The sequence below is a fragment of the Agelaius phoeniceus genome, chromosome 1 (assembly GCF_051311805.1).
Source record: "Agelaius phoeniceus isolate bAgePho1 chromosome 1, bAgePho1.hap1, whole genome shotgun sequence".
In the NCBI taxonomy this organism is placed as follows: Eukaryota; Metazoa; Chordata; class Aves; order Passeriformes; family Icteridae; genus Agelaius; species Agelaius phoeniceus.
Window position 1 is genome coordinate 123,435,073 of NC_135265.1, and position 25,705 is coordinate 123,460,777.

The window sequence follows — 25,705 nt, forward strand, 5'->3', positions numbered from 1 at the left end:
CAAACTAATTTTTCTGTTCAGTTTATACCTTAATTTACATTTTGTGCAATGAATCACTGGGATAACCCTAACATTTGCATGCCATGACTTTTGAATGTTTAAAATAGAAGCCTTCATGTTGAATTGACAAATGGTTTGTATTAATATAAAATTAGATTTAGGAAAATCATTTAATCTATAAATGACATCTGGTATTTACAGCTTTAGAGTCTGATGAAGATAGATGCACTAACTTACATGTTTATAATATTTTGTAAATTTGCAAATGCACATTTAAATTGATTGTATCCCTCTCCAATCCTTCAAATGTCACTGGCCCTCTAAGGACCTAGTTCAAAGCTCACTTTCATTAATGGAAAGACTTACAATCTAAATGTATACCCTAAAATTAAACAGAGAATAGGAACATTCCCTAGCTCTGGAATACTACTCTTTCTACTGTTCAAGTATTAGGATGTTCCTCAGCCTGACTTGGGCCTGTGCCAGCTAGTTTTTGGACTCCTGATCTAAAATTTGGATTGTAGATCAGGAGTCAGCATGAGTGAGTGAAAGTCATGAACAGACACTTTGAGGGCAGCCACCTTGTTCTGGAGGATAAAAGAGTTAAGTTATATAGAGTGTGGGACTGTGTCAATTGGCCTTTGTGTCTCTTTCCAGGTGCTCACAATGTCTAAACAAGCAAGTTTGGGGTGCTGGGTTTCCCTGTGTAGGGACTGTAAGGCTGTGCTTGAATAGAACGGGTCAGAGGCTCATTTTGATCAATAAGAAATTCTTCATCAGAATGTCCCTTCCAGTCCAAATTAGTGTAGAATTCCTAATTAAGAAAGTACACAATTCCACTACATCATCCAAGAACAATAACCGGAGGGGGGAGAATAAAGCCCTGGTTTAAAAAAAATCAACAGCTGGGGAAGCAGTAGACTCCAGCCCACTGGAGTCATCTTCTGTGACTTACCATGGTGGTATTTGGGATCTCAGTGTGAGGCCAATGTGCTGTTGTACTCTAAGATCCAGGGTCAAATGGAATCGGACCTTTTAAATTTCAAGTGGTACTTTTGAATACCCAGAAGATTGGGGTCCATATCCCTTTGGCTTGGAAAAACAATATATTTGAAGACAAATATTAAAAATCCCTAAAAACTCAGGACTTTACTTTTTTGTATTGTATTTCTTTTTTCTGATTCAACTAGCATCTTAAATGTTTTTGATTTTGACTTATGCAGAAACTTGTCTTCAATTTTAAAGAAATTTTTAAGCAGGAAAGGTAAGGGTCATTTAGAAGTTTTCCCTATGCATGTGTATGTGATTGTATATAAAAACTTCAGTGAAGAAAATTATATATTCTGCAACAAAGTTACTTTTATTAATTCCTTCTAGTGTATCAGTATTTGTTTCTTCTCTTGATGTTAAATATGTCTGTTAGGAGAAGCCAGGGACCATTCATGAAGTTCTTTATCATTGGTTCATACAATTTACTTTAATGGCAGTATTTAATATCTACAAGTTTAGACAGAATTTGGGCCTTTAACATTGTTTTGCATGAATCTAGAATGCAATTATTTATCATCTTTTCCTTCCTATCCATATTTTGCTCAGGAACATACAAAGCCTTTACAGTCTTAGACCTATGTTGGTCCACAATAGACTGTACTTCTATTATACATATTTTCTAAAAAAGGTAGTGACAAATATGTAGACTGCAAGTTCTGAATAAGCTATAGTTATAGTTATGACTGAAAGCACGTACACCTGAGGCGCTTTTTACTCAGATTGTTTCCCACCACTTCTTCTTGGTTCCATTTTCCTTATACAATATGGAGTCTAACACAGCAATAAGAATTTTGTTTGGCTATATTATGGCAAAAAAGTGTTGCATGTTTAACGGAACCTTGCCAGAGTGAGAAATAGTCTCAATGCATCAGAGTCAATAGAGTCCCTGAGACATCCTTGCTAGAATGGGAAAGGATGCATTGTTCCTTCCGTTGTGCTCATGATTCCTGTGGCCAGTATGCTTCCATAAATATTCCTCAAGGATTGTCTTCAATACTCCAAAGTGAGAGTGTCCAGGAGAATGAGTTCCTTGCTAATCTGCAAAGCCAGAAAGAAGGTGCAATAGGAAAAGGTAGCATGTGGTTTATCTTGCCAATAATGTGCAGTTCAATATTCTTGCCAATAATGTGCTCTGTACAGTTGTCCAGTGTTTTTGTGAGGTTTTTGACAGTTTTGGCCTCTGAAATCATGACGTCTCCAGACACTTTGTCTTCTCAGCTCCTCTGCCAAGACAAAATAAATCAAAGAATATTGATGCTAAGACTGGGAATATTCATGGTACTGCTTCATGTTGGTCAATCTATTTTCCCAGTAGTCTCAAGTCTACCTCTATTATCCCTCTTGAGGAAACCAAGGGAAAATAAGTTTTCTAACTTGTGCAAAATCTAGGTTTTAACAACCATAGTAAAAGAAGGACAAGTTTTGCCCATGCAAGTGAATAATCTCTGTAAGACATATAGGAAATGCTACAGGCATTACATTTTCCCTTTTCTTCATTTTGGTGTATTTGTGTCTTCATTCAATGGTTCTATTTTGTTTCTCATCTCACTTTTCTCCATATTTTATTTAATTTTTTTTCTCTTTTTCTTATCTTGTCCTATTAGGAATCTGCAGACCATCCTGGCTCTCTTGGCTCTGTTATTCATGCACAGAGCTTTCAAACTGGTTGAAAATGGACTAAAAATATCATCTGGTCCTGGCTAAAATGTGACTGTTAATTCCATATGCATTAAATGGGTACTGTTTACATCTGTTTTTACCTGGTCATTGCATGACATGACCTTTTGGTTCTGGTTTCCTGCTACCTCTGACCTTGCCTTTACAAAACCTGCTTCACAACATCTGATTTGAGCAAAAATTAAGTTCCTTGTGTAGCAGACTACCAGTTTCATGCAGCATAGATGACAATGCTCTTGTCTCATTTAAATAATCCCTCTCAATAAGATGTCCTCTGTGAAAGCAAGGGGAAAATAAAGTTTTGTCTATAAATTATTGGCCAAAGACTGTTTTCTGTATGATATATAGAAGCTGTAAGGAAATGCATTCTATTGGGAGTACTTTTGTCAAGATAAATAGATCTTAAGTTCTCTATACCATTTTCAAAAAAAATTCTGTAGCAACCCATAGATACAAAATGTTTCCATATCACTATTGATAAAAGGAGTCTTAAAAGGGAAAAGAAAAGAGTTCTCAACAAACTGAAAAGAGACGTGAAATCATTATTGTAAATATCACTAACAATCAATTAATGATATCTGAAATAAATGTGTATAAAGAAAACAATATAGAAATGAAATAAAATACAGCTAATACACCCAAAATTGTAAAATTGTTTTAAGAAGAGCCTTTCTCATTACAGCTGAATGTGATTTTCCAGATAAAGGCATTGTAATATGACCCTGTGTGCTGTTCTGTGTGTACAATAAAGCAAGCAAAATTAATCCCTTCCCCTGATGACCTCTAGAAATGAAAACCCATTATAGTAATAATATTTGTACTTAGGCCTTGATGTTTTTGTGCTGAATCTGAATGCCATGAAATGATTGTATACAGTGGCTGATGAGGACACATGTACAGATAAATACATAAATAATCCTCTTTATATAGGTGCAAGGTGACTTTTTAGATCTGGTATGGAAACTAGTTGAAGCCTAATAAAACTGGTAATCATTTTCTTTACTGCTTAGGCCTGAATCTTATTATGTTGAAAGGTCTATTAGGAATTTTTCCCTTTTTAACATGGAATGTATGTAACTGGATATTGTGCACAATTTTCCTGTTTGTAAAACTTGAATTAAGCATTGAAATTTCTGCCTAAGTTACTGGTTTTGGCATTTGCCAAAGTATATAGGATATCAAATAGTACAATACATCTTTGTTACCAGTCTGTGGTTCGCTTAGCAAACCCCACTTAAAGGGTAAAAGATCTTTCAAAAAACAACATTATTTAGCTTGGAACAGGAATCAATACTCCATATGATATGGTAATGAAACACAGACTTTGCAACATATTGACGGACAGTGAGAAAGTGTGTGTGGTGAGGGGAGTGGGTGTATTTGTGTGCATGTTGGAGGGACCACAATAGTATTAATAGCCTGTAAAGGAGGTTTCTGACATTTGGTAAACACATGAGCACGACACAGAGCACAATAGGAACTACAGTTCAGAAACAATGATACGTACATTACTCTGGAACGCCATTAAGTACGTGTAAGCTTTCTTCTGTCAGCATTTGTATTTTCACAGGATGTAGTAGCAAAGCATTGGCTTTGTGGAAAAGGAGGTCTAAAAAGACATCCACATATTGTTTTACTATTCTGCTTTACTTTTAATGTTTATGTATCTTTCTGATGTGGGCTGTACATTCAAGGCAGTTCAGTTTTGCACAGTCTGGCTTTCTATTTGTCTAAGTGGTAATAAATTCCCATTGATCAGGGCTTAGTGGAAATTAGAACACCCTCCATGTGCCTCAGTCAGGGAGGCTGCTCCCAGCAGACTCTCACTCACATTAAAAGCCCACCGGAATATTTCAGGATGGTTGGTGTTGCTGCATATTACTTCACAATGTCAATACCAGAAGGCCTATTGATTTGGATAGCTTTCTTTAAATAAAAGAAATTCTTTAGTATTTGAAAATAGTAAAATTTGTCACCAGAGCAAAAATAACACTACTTTCTTAGGCTGTCCATCAGCTTGGGAAAGCCTTGAATTATTGTACACTGTATTTCTTTTTTTTTCAAAACCATATGTGTTGTGATTTCAGTATATTAATTGTAAAGATTTATAATTGTAGACTTAGTCTGAAAAAAAGCTTGAATTTATTAATTGTGTTTTATTTCAGATTAAGATTGGGATTTCTTTTAAGCAGTGTGTATATGTGTTTAAAGAGTGTGATCTGAGAAAGATACAGATACATGCAAGACTTATCAGTCTTTCAGACCTGTACTACTCAATGTTGGTCAAGCAGCAGTGGCAGAGAAGATATGGAGAGGTCTCTTTCTAATGCTGACTTCCATATGAGTGTAAGCAGGCTGCTAAAAAGTGAGAGAGAGAGGAGATATTAAAGCAAAAAAGCAGATATTAATTGGAAGGCAATATATGCCATGCTAATATCTGCACACATGAAATTCTTCATAATAATTAAATACCTAAGTCAGTTGCTTAAATCCGTATTATAAAGAACTTGAAGTCAAGATTCATCTGTATGGCATAAAGATTGCCAATGAAGAGTGTGATTTGGCTTCAGAGGTGGTTTCTTTTTCCAAAAGAGGTTAGGAAGGCTGCAACTCAGATATATATCTAAGTGTGCCATATGTCATGATGAATATGTCATCTCTACATCAGAAGTTTATAATCTAATAGTATTTTCAGTATTTTTACTCAGATTGTTTCCCACCCCTTCTTCTTGGTTCCATTTTCCTTTGCCTAATCCTTCAGGATCCTTCCTGGTATTTGCTCATCCCTGCATATATGACTTAATGTCAGTAGTTGATGAAGGCTTTTGAAAGGATAAAGCTCCTTGGGATGGGTGAAAGTATGTGGCTGCTTTTGCCTGGGCATTCCTCTTCAGCATCTCTCTTAAGCTCAACTACTGTTTTCAAATCCTAGTACTACTCTATGTATATAATGCAACTTTCTCTTCTAGCTCAAAATGTGGGGTTTTTTTCAAAAACAGCATCAGTCAAGCACAGCCAGTTAAATGAACACTTGTATTCAAATAACTTACTGATTATGCAAAACAACTCTGCCTGTTACGATACACATTCAGTGCAGAAAATTGCTGTGTTATTTGGACTGCTTTTCCCGTCACAATGAAACATACATCTGCTTACAGCTAAAAGTCCAAGGGCCTGATTTAGTAAAAATTAGTGATCCATCAGATTGATGGGCAATCTGCAGTCTTGGTGCCTTGAAATTTCTTGCATCAGTCACCAGATCATGATTTACTAATAGGGTTTCAGGGCTTGCAAAATAGCACAACTCTAACCACATATTAATATTTAATCTGGCATCTTAAGTGCACCTAACAAAAGACCCCAGAGCTGCTGACAGGACCCTACATTGTGAATTTCTTTAAAAGGAATTGAGCATTTCCATAGTGGTTTCATGTGGAAATCTGAAACAAGGAGAAATACATGACTTAAGCCCTGCTCATGAACTTACAAGCTTCTGAATATCTTTTCTTGGAAAACTGTTTATAGTCTGCAGGTTTTTTTGCAATCTAGCTTAATTAACATATGACAGAACTTCCTTTGGCCATTTCACTGTCCATAGCTCGCTATTGCAGAGAAATTTCAAAACTCATTTCTATACCATGTGCAATTAAACAGTCTGATCTATTAATGCTTAATCCACTTGGCAACTCTAGAAAGGTACTAAATGAGGTTAAAAATGTATAAGTCACAAAGACCTCTTTATAGCCATGAAATTTAGTAATTGAATCTGCACAAACTTAGTAAATTGGGCCCTCAGTGTTTTGTATAGCATTTTAAAGTAGCCAAAATAGGCAAGAAGCTGAATTACATATTGACAATGTTTCTACCATTTCTTCCATTTCATAGTTTAAATAGAGCAATAGAGTGATTTAATAAGCAACTTCTGCTGCTGCTGTCAGATGAATATTCTAATTTTACAAAATGTATATAGTGCGTGTCTAGAAAAACGTTTATTGTTTTCTTCCATTTTCATATGCCATAATTTATGAAAGATGTTCCCAACACCACCTGTAATAACAGAATGTTTATTAGTGTGCAAATGAGGGTTATAAATGATGCTGCTTATCTATGGAACAAAACACAAAAGACAACTTATTAGCAAAAGACAAATTGCTCAGCAAATTTCAATGAGCTGCTATGTTTGTCATGAAAAAAACCTTTTATTTGCACAGATCAATGTTTTTATAATCCATTTAAAATAATATACTTGCCACTAGGTGGCTATTTCTGATCAGATCATTTTACCATTTTAATTACATTTTTAATATCCTGGCTGCATAAACAAAGATAAATTACAAGCCTTGCACAATCTGGCTGCTAGCTCAGGCACAATCTGTAATAATATCAGCTTTTGTTTGTGCCTCCTCTAATTAGATTCTGAAATCTAGGCTTTATCAATCAATAATTTTAATTTCAGAATTGCCTTTTGATCTTACATTTCGTGTTTGTTTGCAGAAAATGATCAGTAGGACAAAGCTGATAATTTATGCAGAAACAATCTCTCAGCAGTGTTACAAGCGCATTCCTAGCCATCAACACAACCCGGCAGACTAAGCTTGACACAGGTCTAATTAGCATGCAGATATGTGTCGCCTCATTGGCAATTCAAATTGCTTTTTTATAATGTACCTCAAATTGTGCTACTCAAACATTGTATTTGATTTCCAAAGCCCCCTGGGCATCCCATAATGTCTCCCTTCATCCTGGGTACGAAGCATTTATTGAACAATCTGCTTCGACTCTGGCTATCTTTTCGAAAGCACCCAAACATCATAACCATGGAACCAGGTTTTCCTCCTCATCCGACAGCAACTTGTTCTTCTGCAGGGTGGCGGGTGCCACATCCGTAGGTTCGGTGATGATATGTTACCTTGTGAGCTCCTGCTCCCACGGTGGCTGCTCTATAGAGGGCTTCATTCCTGTGCCACTCATCTAAAAAGGGGGAGGATGTCTACAGAGCACACATTAATATGCGGCACATAACCACGTCTCTGAATGCCAGCCTTCCATTCTTCATTAAACAAAATGGCTGGATTGCAGTGATTGTTTTCCCCTCCACGCGCGCGCGCGCGCAGGCACACACACCACGCACGCAGGCACATACCCACACACCCCCCACACACGCTCTGGCTCTCTCCTTTTGTCCCTCATGCACACGCATTCACACACTCACACACACACTCACACACACACACACAGACTCACACACACACACACATAGCGTGTCACTGTTGGTGCAGCGAGTTACGTGTGAAAAGTTATCTGCGGCATGCGTGACACGCAAGGAGATTCCTGCCAACGTCAGGGCCCTTTTTTGCCATGCAGCAACAAGTGGCAGAATCAATGGTTGTACAGTTATTCAGCAATGTAATTCATTTCACTGGCTTTGGCTCCCAGCCAGATCCGCCATCTGTCTCTTGCTCTCCCTCTCTCTCTCTCGCCTGAATTTGTCCTACATTTCGTAATGTTACGTGCTTGCCATCCTTATTCTATGTCAGAGGTACAGCACGAGCCTCACCCCCGTTCCGATGTGGAGTTCTGTGAGTTCGGTGGCACTTTGGATATTCCACTCCAGTGCCATAGGAAGAAAAGGGTAAGGAAAGAACAGAGGGGTAGCTGCAAAGAGAATGGTGCTCTTCTATCTGAAAGCCAGTGCCTCCGCTTTTTATTTAAAGCATTGATATGGATCTGTCTCACATGGGAACTTTTCCTGCTTCGTTAGAGTATCTTCGTTTTCTTTATTGGATGCTGGCACTGTACGCCACTGCACAGCTCCGTGGAATGCCTGCTGTTGGATACTTGCAGATCCCTGCCACCAAGCAACCTCCTGCATTGGAAATCGGGTGACTACTCCAGGATCTTATGTGTGCTTGCTGTTTGAAGCTGCAGAAAAGTGAATAATCAATTAAGTATTGATTTCTTGTAAGATTTGGTAAATTTCAAAGGCAAGACAAAGAGGATGGCTTAAGGAAAGCACTGCAGGGACTTGGCGTAAATTAGACAACTAACAGCAGTGCAGAATAAAATAACACCTCAACTGAATATTTCCTTGGAAGAATTAGCACTAGCTATTGGAAGACGATGGTGGATTTAATCAAGACGGCAGGCACGCTTGAGTTTTAACCGTGAACCTGAAAGAGGAGCTAATTATAACCACCTTTTTATATGGAGCTAATTTGACTGAATGGATGCAAATGTGCTTTATTTATGGATGAAGAAGCAAGCCTTACAGCATTGACTTTGGGATCATCGCATATGCTAAGCTTTACAGCTTCTCTAAAAGTCAAGCCTACAGTACATTTTTATTTACTGAGAAGGTATTTATACGTAAGCATAAGCTAGCCGTACAAAAGATTCATCAGAACAATGTACTGTGTGGCACCGAGGATCTAATTATAATTTTGCAGCATTTCATGTTTTCTCTAATTTGGTACTTTTCAACCCTCGCTTGTGATGGGCTATAAATGGGACAATAAATGTATGATTTAAACTGTTGTGATTTTCACTGTATAGTTTATTAATCGTACTGTAGTTTTCTTAACGTGTTTTTGAATTATTCAGCAGTAATTTATAATGAAAGAAGCAGAAATGGTGGGGTGGTTTTAAATTCATTTATAATCTTCTCACAGATCTAAATGTACAGGTTCTACCAGCTGATGAGCTCTATAATTATGAAAGAATATTAAAATTTTCAGATAAATGGGGCACTGACTTTACAATGGGCACAATATTGTATAATCAGTAAAAGGAAGATTGTTATGTTTTGACTCTGTGGAGAATGGTCTTGGTTAGTTAACTCCTTCTATGCTGATAATGATAAGCAAATGTACTTTATATAAGAAAATAGGGGGGAATGTAATGCATTGGTTTGATGTTTTGCTAGTCTGAAACCTTAGCAGATTTTTTTTCCATTTATTTCCATTTCTGTTACTTTTCTTTTCCCTATTTGCTTCTCTGGGTTTTGTCGAGGCTTTTTTTTCCTCCTGTCTTGCAATCTACATTCCCTGAGCAACCACAGGAACCAAGTTACATTAAGCTTCAACACAAAGACGATGTAAGAATAATGAATCCTCATTTGCATCGACATTTGTATTCAGATTTGCCAGGCTATAAACTTGGCAGATCAAGCGGAATATTAAGTAGAGGCTTCCATGGTAAATTGCGACTCTTGCAATTGCTGAGTCGTTTTTCCTATTTTTTGCATGTGTGTGTGTGTACATGTGTGCGTATGTGTGTGTTTGTGTGTGTGTGTGCATGTGTGTACATGTGTGTGCATGTGCATATCTGTAGTGCCAGGTGAAGTCTCATGACTACTTGGTTTCTGAGAAGCACATTGGCCCTCTTTCTCTTTCAGTATATGATGTCAGTTTATGCAAAATGAAGCAGGAATACTCAAGCAGTAAGCATTTTAGCTGAAGATACAGCGTGACATATGAATTAAGTATTCACTTGCTTTTCTAGAGACTGTGTGAAAGAATTCCTTAAACAAATAGATAAACACTATTGCAAAATCACATAGATCTTTTGCATCAGCTGGAGGTTTGATTTCTCTGCATGTAGAGCCCAAAGCAAAAACTCTGAGGTAGTGTTGAACATACCTGCTGCATTATGCTGTTTTATTTGTGGTGGTGCTGCATGTGTGCATGTATGTTTCCATGAAAAACTTTGGCCTTGGTGCACCTACCATCAGCTGCTCTTCACTTTGGTTTGGTTGGGCTGTCTCCAGCTTTACAGCATGTACAAGAGCTAAGTTGGCCCTTCTCTTCCAGAGTTGGATATCAAACCTTTTCCTTCACTGATATTTGCTGAAGAAAAGGTGGTCCTACATAATCCATTTCCTCAAGAAAGAGGAAACCTCTGGATGAATCTCTTTCAGAATTAATAACTGCAAAAATGGAGCATTTACCTTATAATTCTCCTGTTTAACTTTGTGTTGTTGAAAGTAATTTATTTCAGAAGCAGTGAAAAAATGCTCAGTCAACAAGTGTTAAAGATGCTTCAAGACTCAATTTTGCAATCCATAGATTTTCAAGTATTTCAACAAAGTCCTCTGGAGAGATTTTATGAGTGTCACTGAATTAGGCAATGCAGGAAAAGATCAGGCATGCAGAAAATACTTCCAGTCTCTTCTTTTTGTATGCATCCACTTCCTATCATTTCTATAACCACAGACCTAGCAAGAATGTCCATAGTGTGGGTTTTCCCAGTTTATAGTTAGCTTCCATGTTAAAAATGTACAGTTTTAGAAAAAAATCCTGGAATTTGTTCCAGTCCTTTCTAAACCAGTTAAAGGACTTATTTTAAAAACTTTATCAGTTGATGGTCATTTAGCTAATCCATTGAAAAGCAAGTGCAATGCAATGACTGAACCTGTTGCAAACAATATTATACTGTATAAGTATTGGCTACAATTTCAGCTGAGAAAGCTGTATCAGCTTTGTTTTCTATAAAAATACACAAAACCCTAATACTGTTTGGATTTACTTTAATTTTGTTTTTACACTGTAATGGGATAATTGATCATGCAGGAAATGGTCTGTTGTAATGCAGGGCTCACTGAAGGAGGAAGATGATGCTCTTTTCACATAGAATAGCAACTTGTGGCAAGCAAAGGCAACCATGCATCATTACTTGTTTGCTATTTTTAAAAAGCTTCATAACTATATTCTTTTATTATGAGTGAAAACATGGAATATGATGTTTCCTTCCTTTGAAAGACTATTCTGAGCTACATTTCCAAAATGGTGCTTAAGGTAGAAGGGAAAGGTAAAACTTGCAAGGTATGTTTCATACTTTGCTTCCTCATGCATATCATCTTGATGAAATTATATTAAACTTCGTTGTTTGGGTTCATATATGTACTTCCCACTAAATGTTTTGAAAATTTGCCCTAAAACAGCTTAAAAAGTGTCTTTTTCTGAGAAAGGAAAAACAATATCTCAGTAGCTTTCATAAAAAATAAAATAAAATTTTAAACATTTGAAAATATATTTAAGTTCCAAATTTATAAGGAATAACAGATTAAAAGACTGCAATGTTTTTTTAGAGAGGTATTTACAATAGTCATTTACTAAGTGAATCCTTTGAAAAATTAATGCGTTTGGGGGTTTCTTTGTCCCCATTAAAAATGTCCCAATTTCTTGTTCCTTGACTGTAGAACCCAAAGAAAGGAGAGAAGAATGAACAGTACTTTAGACTCAGAAAAATTTATCATATTCACTGACAAAAAGATAAAAACACCTGGAGGAAAAAAAAAAAAGGAAGGTGTGAGCCTAATATTTCCTGGGAGAAACTCCAATCTGTTGTCTGGCCTTTTATGTGTACAGTGTTGTTGAGTAAAATACTAGAGTGCTACATATTTAAAAAAAGTAGTGTGTGATGTATATTTGCCCCCACTGGACAGAGTGATGGCAGGCAGTCAGTGCAGGCATAGCATGTGGATGGAAAGCTCAAGGCCTGTTACAGTATTTCAGTCTAGCTCATTGTGCTGCTAAAGAATTTCAGATTTCAACAATACAGAGATCACTAAATATAGCAAGGGTCAGATCTGCTGGCCTGTAGCATTTAAAGGGAAGCTATAATTTTTTACCATTAGTGTCTGATCAAAGATCCTTTTGTGCAACCTACTGTTGAGAGGAATATCACTCAAGTGTTGTATTTCTTACTGGCAGATTGGTTGTCTGTTTCTCTCATTGGTGTGGACTTATCTTGGGACTGAACTGTAAGTTTTCTGCATCTGCAGGAATGTAGTTTCTTAAATAGCATTTTTCAGATTACTTTGTGCATGAAACAGCATTTTGAACTTGGAGAATTTAACTTCTTCTTATAGCCAGTTTCTCTTATATAGCCAGTAAAACATTTCCACTTCAAGTTTCTGGTTTTTGTTTGAGACAGAAATGACTTTTAAAATTAGTTAATAGGTATATATGCAAACCAGACAGTAGAACAGACTGAGACTCAGAAGTGGCTTTTGCACTTTATTTTTATAAATGATGAAAGTTAAATCTTTCTTTCCAAGGTGAAACACCTGTTCTCCTGCTTTATGGTTACTTCAGTGGTCTGTCTTTTGAGACACCAAATCTGTAATCTCTGTGCACATTTCACTAATTTACAACTAAAATTTGAATATTTTGTGCAAGATTTTCTAATTTTGCTAAAGACTTTGGTGCAAAAGTGTAATCCACTAAAATGTGCTGAATGCCCTACTTTGGCATCCAATAAAAAGTTCATGCTTTCCTTAATAAAATAATTATGCTTTCAGTATCAACAGCTTTCACATGGCAAACCTTTTAATTAAATTGCCAGAACTGAGTTATCTATTTTCAATTTCAAGCTGTCCTTCAATTACTAGAAACAAAATTTTAAAGACTATAAATATTGTTAGATAAGGAATAAACTGGATATGCACAAAATTCCCTCAGAGCTGAGACCCTTGTTTGTGGTTTGTTACTTATTGAATCTTATATCAAATAACACTGCAATCCAATAATTTGTGTTTACATAGGATCTAGCATAATAATATTTCAGTTCTGATCAGTATCATAACATAAATAATCCTAGAAATGCATAGTTTTAGAGAACAGAGAAGCTTTCCAAGGTGTCTGTTTATTTGCATAATCAACACTATCTCATTTAGCTTAGTGGTTACTGCTTTTGGCAAAATTCTGTGGTCATTAATTGTGCTTTGAATTTCATTGGGAATTTTGCTTAATGAGAACAGATTGTGATGCAAGGTCAGCTCTCTGAAAACCATAACCAACCCACACTTCACAGTGAGTCATAGAACAAGCAGCATGGAAATCACTTCACTCTGCACTGAATTTGGCCATCTCTAGGGTTGAATTCAACATTTTGGTAACAAAACTCACCAACCGAGCACAGGGGAAGGCTGAGGAAAGGAGAATCTAATTTTTGAATTTAGGTCATTACAGTGCATAAGTTAGAGAAAGGAGAAAGCTTCTGTTCAATGGAGGAACAATACTGGATGTTGATAAAACAAGTGCAAGGAGATGGGAATTGAAACAGTATTTTTACTGTTAACCTAATGTCCATCGTTAAAAGAAAGAACAAGATGCAGAACACAAATTCCAGTCATTACAACTTGCAATGTAAAAGTACCAGTTTCTCCTGGATTCATAATTTACATTGGAACCTGCAATGAATCATGGCACATAGAAGTGGTCCTAGGCTGCAGAAGATAAATCTAATGACACATCAGCTATTACTAATTTAGGGCTGCCTGCTTCTGCTCTCAGTAATGAAAGTGGGAGGTTTTATGAGAACTACACTGGAAGCTTTATGTGGGCTTGTTCACAATACTCTGAAGTTACTTTTGCTGTACCATGCCACAGTCATAAACACTGAAAAGGGCATTTTAAATATCTGAAGTATTCTGGAGCCATATTCAATTTAAAGTTTTTCCATCCTGACCTAAGCGTTCTCTTAATAGTAGTTAGCATAGAAGTTGATCCCTGCAGTTTAGAAAAGTATTTGATTTTTCTTCTAAAAAATTGAAGTTTTTGCATATGAATTGTCTAGATAACAAATCTAATTCCCTCTAAAGCACTTACAAAATATAAATAAAATGCTGCAAAATAGAGGTTAAAAAGCATCCAGCTATGAAATGTGTCTTCTTCATCTTACATTTTTCAAATTCAAATTAGATTTTCCTTGCATTTGTGTCCCAGGAAACCAGTTAATTCCCCCCTGAAAATCCTTGGAGCCAGAATGGTCCTAGTGGATGTTCAAGCCACAGTAAAAACATGGGGATGAACTGAAATCCCACTGATGCCTTTCAGACTCTTCTTGACAATTGACACGCCCAATACACCAAAAGATAGAGGCGCAGAATATGTTGAAGCTGTTGGTCAGAAATATGAGTCTGGGGGGAGAAGGAGAAAAGTGAAGCAGGGCAGACCTACACATGTTGTTGCATCATAGAAAATGAAGTAGGGAATCCTAGCAAAAGAAAATTTCCCCATAGGTCCACTTAGATAACACAGGTAGAAGGAGACAGCAGTCTTTTAGGAAAGTATTATGAAAATGCAAGACAATACAGAGCTTTACAGCACAGTAAAACATTATTTACATTATTAAGTAGTGCAACTATTTTAGAAAGAAAAAACACAAGGTACTTCCTTGAATCAACAACTGACTTTTTTACTCTGTTTCCACAGCTTCACAAATTTTCTCAGTACTACTTTGTATTACACTTTCAGCAATATTCTGTATGATTTTTAAGCTCCAACCATCAAAATTGTTTTCCATTTCTCATACATACTACTTCGACAGCCCTTCTTCTTATACATAATGACTAGTGCTGTCTGGACGACCCGCTGAAAGTGTTTCAGAGTTTCTCAGCAGGATGAAAGTTAAAAACAGAAAGAAGTTGTAATCTTCTTGATTATTTGCAGGGAGATCACAAATTGAGGGAGAAGGTTATCTTGTTCTCAACAAAAATGAAGGATTGGGGAAAAAAAAATTGCTTAGCATCCTGTGGGGGATTTTAACAAGTCCCCTGCTAGTTTTATCTCAGTTATGGATTCCAATCTTTTGTTCAGTCATTTTGTTCCAAATGAGTCTAAGTTCTTGTGTTTCTTATTTCTTGCATTTTCTTTCCAATTTATGTTTTAATCTGTTTCTACAGCAGGACACTTCCAGATGTTTCATTTTGTGAAGTATTAAGCATCTTAAGCATATGCAGGTCCTCTGACCTGAGTACCACATAGGCTTTGCTTAGAATACCTTAGTACTTTTTAAAGACTCAGTTAGCATGTTCCATATAATTAAAAACAGAGTACAATGGTGGTTATTCCTGAGTTTTGCTTTTATTGGCATTTTGCATTAAAGCAAAAATAAACCCCTAAATGAGCTAAATCCAAGATTTTGAGTCTGGCCAGATATTTGCAATTTTTTATTAAGATTGGTGGTGTCCATTTAAAAGAGTCATGACTGACAGCACTTTCAAAAATCAGGCCTCTGTCCAGCTGTTGAAAATGGCAGTCTCCAAACTTTAACTTACCTTTTGAAAATATCAACTTCAGTCAATGTTGCATTTTAAACTTCATGTCTTATTTCTTTAAAAAAGCAAACCATCACTCATGCTGAATTTATCTAATCAAAAAAAAAATCCCCCGAACCTTAAACTGGCTATAATGTTCATTTTGCAGTAACTATATATTGATGTGCAATTACAATGAAGATTTCTACTATTCAGGCTGTTAATATTGTAGGAAATGCAATGCAGAGAAATGTAGCAGAGACAGTTCTTATTCCTACCCCTGAAAGGGCAATACTAGAGAGAGCTGGCTTCAGCAGTGTTATAGCCAATACAAAAAGGGAGGAGTTTCTTCAATTCAAAAGAAGAAAAAATATTATCTTTTTATCATCAAATCATTTAGAAAAGTAACCACAGGTGGGAATCCTGAAAGCTTACATGAGTCAGAAAGGTCAAAAACCAATTTCTGACTTGTTGAAGACACCCTCCTGGTTCTTTGAAGTGTGATTTTTTTTTTCTACTGGTATTCTTGGCGAGCTGGGCAGCTTATTAGACAGTCAGACTGCTTCATGTGACTATTCTAAAGACTGTGTTGGCTTCTTATTTGCAGTGCTATTTAGTTTAAGGCTTTATCTGTGAAGGTTATTTGGTTTGTATTTGGTGGTATCTCTCAGCCCTAAGATTTGCAACTTGCAAGCACACCAACCTCTGTAGATCTTCAAAACATGGTGGGAAAGCCTATAATTTATTTTAACGAAGGTGCTCACTTTCTGAAGAAAAAAAAATACCAGATAGCATTTTAGAGTAGGGATATGCTTTTGAATGTCTAAGTGCATAGTATGACATGGCCATAATAGTATACTTGGTAAAACTGTTAATAGTTGCTAAGTCAAAAGCTGTTAATAACTGCTAAGTCAAACAAATATTTCTAAATAATGCATCTAGTCTAAGCATTAATTTTTGTATTGCATCTCCAAGAATTTGTCTCCCAAAATATGTAGCATATCTTACACTGTAAGTAAAGCAAATGGAAAGAAAAGATTGAGAATAGATAAGGGGCAAAATCATTTGATACCTGGCTGCTTGATAGTAGTCACACTTCCCATGTCAAATGGCATAGATTTTTATTCGGAAAAATTACTTTTTGGAGGGAACTGGGGGGAGGGGCAGAATAAAAATGTGTTTATTACCAGTAACAGTCCTGATACTTCACTTAAATGCCTTATCAAAAATGGAGAAAATAAAAAACTAAATTAAAAAAAATAGTAAAAGTACCACAAAGGTAAAATCTCCTGATTTTTTTTATATACATGCATGATTTTAGCAACATGTCTCAGTAACTTCTGTAGGAATCATAGCATTTAGTAGCAAACAGGACTGGGGGAACATTCAGTGCTAGACAGGAGTGAGTCCCGAAAGAAAGCTTGTAATTTTGATTTAGAAACAATCTTCCTTTTATCTGGACCTGACTGAATCAAGCTATTTTTCTTACTTGAATAACCTTTTCTGAGATCCACTTTTATCTTGAAGCAGAACTACACCATTTGTAAGGGGGTGAAATACCTGACTACAGTTTCTAGTTTCAATTTTCTTTATATAAAACATTAGAGATCTGTCCTTATTTATAATTCTTATTTCACTAAAATTTTACCTTGAACATTAAGATTTAGTACTCTTACTCTAGAGTACTAGTAGGAACAAGTTTATTACGAGCTAGTATGTTGTTGTTTTCTTAGAAAAGGAGGCAGGACACGTTGACCAGAAGTTGCTGTGGTATCAATTGCAAATGTCCTAGTGAAACTTGGATGAAAAATACACACAATCTACTTTCCCCAAGAGAAAAAAAAAATAAAGAAAGAAAATCAAAACCTACTGGATTTCAGCTGAAGGTTTGCAAATCATTGTGTGAAATACTAACCTTTCATCGCACTCGACAGATCCTAGTATGTGACAGTATGAATCTTCTAATCAAGCTGCTTAAAACCCTCAGGCCATGGCTTGACAACACAGTAAATCTTACTTCAGAGCTCTTGATCTAGGACTGGAAATGCCACAGCCACGTGATGCGAAGCACTCATTTGGTACACGATCATTACTATGTCATTACTATGTTTGTACCAGCAACCTTTTGTTGGATCAGGTGTCATTTTTCCTCCTACAGGTGACTTGAAACCCCTATAAGAGAAGAAAGATGATATAAATGCTATAATGTATCCTTTGAGCAGTTCAGCAGTAATGCAATGGCATATTGATATTGAACAAAATCAAGTTAGTATCTGATAGTGCAAAAATTTAGTCTAAGTGGAGATAGAAATTGCAGCCAGAAAAAAAAAATCCTGTATAAGCGTATTCCAAAATATATGAATGGCTAGAAGCACTGAAAAGCCATATACTGAAGACTCTTCTTAAAATTTGTTATTTGTTCTACCTAATGGAGCTTCCTAAAATTTTGAGTCTACAAGTTCTACCACGTAGGGCTCAGTACTAGTAATATGAGTAAGATTATGCAGTGTGAGATCCTAAAAATGCTGTCCTTTGCCATATGTAGGGTAAAAGTTTGGGAGTTAATTTTTTGGGGTTATTTTTTTTCATTTGCTACCGTCTGTTGACCAGAAAGTTGGAAGGGCTGACATCCTCCCACAGAACGTTCTCACTGGTTTTCACTGCCAAAGTTTTCATGATAATAATCAAAATTTATACCAACAATTGTCCCTGACTGTGCTTAATAGTAAAACAAGATGGAAAAAACATTTTCAAGAACAAATTGTTCATTTGTATGCAAACTACTTGTCCTGAATTTGTCAAAAACCTCTTGCTTCTGCCTTACGCCCACGCTAGAGCAGTTCCAAACTATTAGGTTTCAGCACACTTAATTCTTATTGTTCCTGGCATGGCTTGTAGAAGAAAGGGATTCTGAGGAGATTTCAAATCTTTTTGTGTGCAGCATAACAGTTGTTTACAACCTTGCTGAACTGTATCAGTTAGCACCCTGCCTCATAGGAACATGCTTGGTACTGCTATATTTTAAATGCAATTTTACTCACTTTTTTAAAATAAGGAAGGGTTAACAGATGACCTAACAGTTATTAGTAGTCCAAATAATAAGGCTGCATGTTATTTCATTGCAATTCTTAAGTGCTACTGCATCATGATGCCAAATAAGTTTACACTTGAAATTCAGGAGTTCAAAAAAACTAAATAAGTGTTCAAAGACTTTTGAATGTGAAGGTATTAGTCAAAACTGGAAGATATTCAAAGGCAAATTAAATCCATAAAGTTACAATTTTGAAAACAAGTTAGGTAAAAGATGTTAAAAGGAGAAGCTGAAGAAGCAATAAAATATGATTGGAATATATAGGTTAAATAAGAATTTTGAAAGAGTTTTGTGAGATTCTCAGGAGAAAATTGAGTTATGCTTGCTTTTGGTTTTGTTCATGATGATGGTAGGAAGAAAAGGAGTGTAAGTGATTAAGGCATTATTGTAATACTTTAGGTAACTGGATAATTTCCTGACAACTTTAAGCCTTAGGAAAAAAAAAGTAGCTGTAAATACCTGTTTTCCAGCCACCATCTGTGACATCATACTTAATACAGAGTCTTGAAAGAGCCATAATTTTTCAAAACGTCTTCTCTTAGCAAAGCTTACAGATTTCTTTACTTGGAAAAGAGAACTAAAAGTTTGGGGTATTTTTGGCATTGGTTTTATGTTTGGAATTTCAGTACATCTGGGTATCATCCAATGTGGCACTTAATCAAATCAAATGTGGCACTTATCTTACTGGTGTTTGAATGTCCTTGACTTTATGGAAGTGAGCTGGAAGTCCATTTCTCTGACTGTTGTGGAGAATCACAGCCAGCAGCTATGGTTATAGTTTCCTGGCTATTAGAAATGTGCATTGACTAAAGGCTTTTCTTCCATCTGATGCGTGTAAGGATGAGGAATCCCAGCCTTTCCATTCCAAAGAGTGCAAGATGCCTACGAGGTTGACTCTTCTCTCCAACACCCACACAAGGGCTAGAAATAAAGTGGTTGAAGTCACTCTGTAGCTGGAGTTGCCAAGGCTTTGTCTACCCTGTTTCTGAAGAAAAGCCAAAACAGAGGCTGGTATTTTTCAACTTTTTTGTGACCACTTGATGTGCAGTTCCTGATTTCAGAGGTAAGTGTAATGTAATGGTGCTTCCTGTAATGGCAGTCAGATAATTCTGTATGAGTACAGTTTAAACTATCAACTGGAAGTAGTTTAATAGATCTAATAAATAGATATGACCATTGTCCTTATTCTGGCTTTCTTCAATGATGCTAACTGTAACTTTGCATTTTTATGCACCAGCATAATAAAATTTCAGTCATATTTTTATCTAAGTTTGACTGCTTAAAGAAAGTGGGTGTGCATATCTGCCTCTGTCTCTGTGTATACCAAGTCAAAATAGATTTTCAAAGTGGTAATGTGAAAGATACAAGTAAAGAGTTCAGAGATTGGCTGTAGACCTAATCATATGTCTCATATTGAAAGAGAATTACTTGGCTGAATTTGTCTCGAAGACATTTTGGCGGCTTTTCATTTGTGTTTTTTGCCAGTAACAGACATCAAAATAAGTGCAAAGATCTTTTTTCCCCCTAAACTGCCAAATTAAAACATTTGCTGTCAGTTCCTTCCAGTTCATTGCTCTTTCACAGAATCATAAAGTAACCAACTATGTGAACAAAAAAAAGTCTGATAAATATTTGTGTTGGGCTTTTTTCAATCAGAACTTCATGGAGACGTGTTGGAAGGGACCTTAAGAGGTCACCTAATCTACACCCCTGCTCTGTATGGGATCAGTTACACAGTGTTACAGGCAGGCATTTGTCTAACCTTCTTTAAAAATAGCCATTACAGGGACTTCCACAACCTCGCTGAGTAACCTGTTCAAATACTATTCTTCTTATAAGAATGTTTTTCCCATTATTTAAATTAAATATTTTTGCATGCAAATACACTGCTTACTTCTTTCCTTACCACCATGAAATATCAATAATTGTTGACTACTCTTTTAACAATAAATTGATTTATTTGACTTTTTTGACAATACTGTTCTATCTCAGTTTGTTTAGTTCTGTTGATTGTCTCAGAAGCTATGTATATAACAATGGTCTGGTTGGTGTAGAGTTTGACTCTGTCATCTTTAGTGAAAACAGATCTTTGTCAGTGAATCTGATACCACATTACATGATACCACATTATATGCATATATTTATAAAAAAGAGAGAGACACTAAAGTTCTAAGGGAGCAGTCTGTAATAAGTGCAACTATTTGAGAAATACATTTCAAAATTTCAGAAATCATGAAGTACATACGATATATATTTACATAGTCGATATTTTTTACCTTGCACTTGCTGTATATATTTATAAAAATACTGCAGTGTGGGCAAGAACAGCGCAAAGTTATGAATAAACTAAGAATACAAAAATTCATTTCATATCCAGAAAGAGCTTCTGTGTCTTTGGGATAGTCACATTCTGCCTAGTGACCATGGCAGAGAAGTGTGGATCAGCTTCCGGCTAATTATATCATAGTAAAACATTGTTTTTATGTGTAAGACACAAAAGCATACAAAGACACATGTACATGCACAAAAAAATCACACATCACTTGTGCTTCTGAGCTTCTAAAACAGAAACAGAGAAATACTATGAAAAATATATGTTTCAGTTTGGTTCAGATTTTTTAACCAATGATCTTTGAGCAGGTTCACATTTTTTCCCATACAGTTCAACCAACCATCATCAAAATGAGTAGTAATGAAAAGAACTGCAATATCAAAAAAAAAAAAAAAGGCTTTGAAAAACCTTAAAGTTCTGAAACATTTGATCCAACACATGTTGTCCACAGGCTTTCTTAAAGAGATTTCCAAAAGGGGAAATATATCCTTCTAGTTCCAAATACAAATCTGGAAAAAAGGTCAGAAGGGGAGCAAGCACCCACATAAAAACTAGAACATTTGGGTCATTTTCCCACAATATGATGTGTTTTCAAAGTCTACCCCTCATTTTCTGGCTTCTAGTTTTTATATTCTTTGGTATTTCATAGCATTTTTTCTTTCATGTAACATGTAAAAAATAGTGTTCCATGTCTTAACAAATGAAAGAGTTGTAAGATTTCATCCTTGGTACTGCTCCATACTCATCATTTGTATAGGATTAACACGCTCAGAAGCACAGAGATACTGAGTTACAGCTTCATCCTCCATAAAAGAGATCACATTTTTATTCGGGGAAAAAGTAGTATCAAAGTACTTTCTAGTTCTTTGCATGCACTTGTTTAAAGAAACTTTTTCTCTCTTTCCTTTTCCCTATATGCCTCCTCTGCTCACCAACCTAAGAGAAAGTGTTGCTTTGATTAACTTGTGTCTGTAATGTTGTAAGTCTGTTCTCTAAAAGATCTGTTTGGACTCAAACTTGTAAAATTTTTTTAGAACATTGTCCAATGATCCAATCAGTCCAAAATAATAATGCCACAAGCAATTCTTTTTTGAGTTTTTTTTTGTATTTAATGCCATGGCCTGAATTTACAAATCCAGTCTTACTCGGTAAGTATCTGTAGAGAATGAAAAGAACTTTGATAGTTAAAAATGACTGCCTTGTTAAAAACCTTACTGTCTCCTCGTTTGATTGTCACCTTTGAAAGCATTTTTAAAATGTGACAAAGGTGAAAAAGGATCTCAGAGATGGGCAAGCTGTAGGCAGCATTTGAATACCTGGGGATCTGCCATATTTCTCTACCAACACATTGGCTTAATGAAAAAATGAATGAATTCCTATTTATTGATTTTTTTTCACTATTTATAAACTGAAGGGAGAGTCTGAGATCATGTCATTACAACAGGATCATAAATGAAACCTGTCCACAAGTTCTTACTAAAGATGCATCCACATTTTCATTTTATTTCACATTTTTTTCTGGACTGTTACTATTAAACACTCTTTAACTTGAAAATGCCTAAACTATAGTTTTTACCCATTTCAACAGGTACATCCATGTTTCCTACTGCTTGTCTTTTTCCTAATATAAGGTGGTTAACAAAGGAATAAGAGAAAAGTATAAAATATTAGTTCTCTAGGAAGCACATTACAAAGGACATAGCTGAGATGTGGCTCTCGGTGTGGTGTGTCAGTTGATGCTGACAAAGGTCCATTGTTTTAGAACAAAGCCTTTCACCTTGGAGAGAGCTCTGTTGGGCACACTATGGTCTGGATGAGTGAATGGAAGTCAACAACTGAGTCTTGCTGCTGCCCCTTCAAAACATGGCTACAGGGTAGACAGACACCAGTGTCTATTTTCCTTCTCCTGTGCATGGAGCACCCAGAAGTGAGGGCACTGGGGAAGGTCTCAGGGCTGAGATGGCACTGAAACCTGGGCACTTTGCATCACACCCTGACAGCCATACAAACTAATGGGCAAAAATAAACTTACCTGGAAGGAGATGAGTTACAACTTGTTGGAAGAAAAGTAAAATAGGTTGATTAAATATGCTTCCTAAAGAAAAGAACCATAAAGCTCATGGCACATTTTAGAGGTTCTTTCTCTGGCATGACTGAAACAAGAAAAATTACTTTAGAAGCTGTACTTGCAAACTAGAAGGGAGAATATCCATGTAAATGTACTGGTTGATAGCATTTATAAAGGATCTGAAGCAGGTATGTGCAAACACTTATAATGTCAGATTCTGCCTATTAGAGAGCTTCCATGTTAATTTTATTAAGCTTTATTCCTAGTTACAGTCATGGTTTGACACTGGCCAAATGCCAGGCACCCAAAAAAGCCACTCACCCTCCCCTGCTACAGCTAGGCAGAGGAGAGAAAAAATTTAAACAAAGGGTTCATGAGTTAAGGACCAGGAGAAAGCACTCCAAGGGCAAAACAGGCTCAGCTTAAAGGTATGAAGTGAATTTATTACTAACAATATCAGAGTAGGACAATGAGAAGTAAAATAAGCCCTTAAACAACACCTTTTCTTCCCCCAACCCCTCCGTCTTTCCCACCAACAGCACAGGCAGACAGAGGATGGGGGTTCTGGTCAGTTTGTCACCTGAGGTTTTCTTCTGCTGCTGAAGGAGAGGAGTCCTTCCCCTGTGAGACCGTGGGGTGTGTCCCACAGGAAACAATTCTCTGAACTTCTCCAGCATAGCTCCAAACCTCATGAGCAGCAGTTCTCTCAAAACTGCTGCAGTGTGAGTCTCTCCCATGGGCACACAGTTCTCCCCAGACTACTGTGGCTTGTGTCACTCTTCCATGGGTGCAGTCTTCCAAGGACAGGCTGCTCCAGCCTGGAAGCAGGGGCCCCCTCTCTCCATTGGGTCTCCCACTGGAACACAGCCCCCTCCAGGCATCCATCCACTCCAGCATGGGCACCTTCCCCACGGGCTGTGGGTGGATCTCTGCATTCCCCATGGATCCCCATGGGCTGCAGGGGCACAGCTGCTTCACTGTGGTCTCACCACGGCCTGCAGAGGAATCTCAGCTCTGGTGCCTGGAGCAGCTCCTCCCCTCGTTCTCCAATGACCTTGGTGTCTCCATGTTGTTTCCCTCACATGTTCTTACTTCCTTTTTTTCTCTGGCTGGATTTCTAACTGCCCAACCACCTTTGTTTTGACTTCTTACATATGTTATCACAGAGGCATTGCCATCATCTCTAATTGGCCCAGCTTTGGCCAGCAGCATGTCCATCTTCAGAGCCATCACAGACTGGCTGTGCCAGACATGGTGGAAGCTTCTAGCAGCTTCTCACACCAGGCCCTGCAAAACCAACACAATTACACACTAACAAATCCTAATGCATAATCTTTAATGCAACTAGGAAAAATGTGGCTCTGACTTGTGAGGCTTCTCATAGCTTAAACAGCAAGAGTTTAAATGATCTAAAAATAAAATCAATGGAAAAAAAATGATACTACCAAGAATAATCTATTTTATGTTGTAAAATTAAAATCCAGGATTTAAGGGACATAAACTGCTTTGATTTGGTGCTATCTATTTTATTCTACAGTATTTATAGTACCTATGGACAAAAAAAGGGTGCATTTAGAACTGCACATCAGTCTTCACTTAGAAGTGCTTTATTTTGTCTAAGTCACACCCTAACATAATTGTAACATAGCATTTGAAGTTAATTATACCGTATCTAGGAAACACCCTGGATTTTATTGCAAGGCTGAATATGCCAAAGGTTTGGGTGCTTCCACTGCCAGCAGCTAGTAACACAGTAAGAAAGTCCAGCTTCCTGTAAAACAGGATAAAACAAGAATTTTTATAGACATAGTGAAAATATACATATATTCATGAGTCAGTGGAATGAGTCACAAAAACTGTGTTTTCACTTGAGAGGAAGCAACTTTCACCCATCCTACTGAGTTTTAGACGGGTCAGTCAAATTTTTTTGTTGAAACTAGTTTTGTGATACTCTCTTCCTGCCTCTCTTTTACATACCTTGTGAATAAAGCTTGCACGTTCTTAGAGTTCATTTAGATCTGGAAAATTCACATCTGAGACAGAAAAGTGATTAGACCTCTTTCAGCTCAAAGAAAAACTATTTTTTTAGGAGAAGAAACAAAATATAAAATAGAAAAAATTTTGTTACAAAACAAACATAAAACTAGAAGTTATAGATTTGTTAGTTAGAAAAGATCTGATGTGTACCTTCTCTAACTCCTTCTTAAGATACTTAGCAGCCTGATGCTTTTCAATGAATAGGGTGGCTTAAATTGTAATATGCCCAGAAAATTTAGGACTGGTATTTCTGGTTCCCAAAAAATTCAGGTGCATTCAAGAGCCTTAGGGTGATCCTCTAAAGAAAGCTCTGTAAGGATCTGATTCTTGTTTACTCCCTACCTTTGGCAGTGTAATAGACTAGTAGAAAAGTAACTGGATCCATGAATATAACCAGTAATTATAAGAATC

At 36.6% G+C, this 25,705-nt stretch overlaps 1 long non-coding RNA gene across 1 annotated transcript; it reads right to left on the reverse strand.

The window, feature by feature from the left end:
- Nucleotides 1-1,443: 1,443 nt before the first annotated feature.
- Nucleotides 1,444-7,833, reverse strand: LOC129129951 (uncharacterized). The gene is made up of 2 exons (XR_008535491.2): nucleotides 7,637-7,833; nucleotides 1,444-2,273 (listed from the first exon to the last, which is right to left on the reverse strand). It is a non-coding gene; the product is annotated as an uncharacterized LOC129129951 (long non-coding RNA).
- Nucleotides 7,834-25,705: the final 17,872 nt, after the last annotated feature.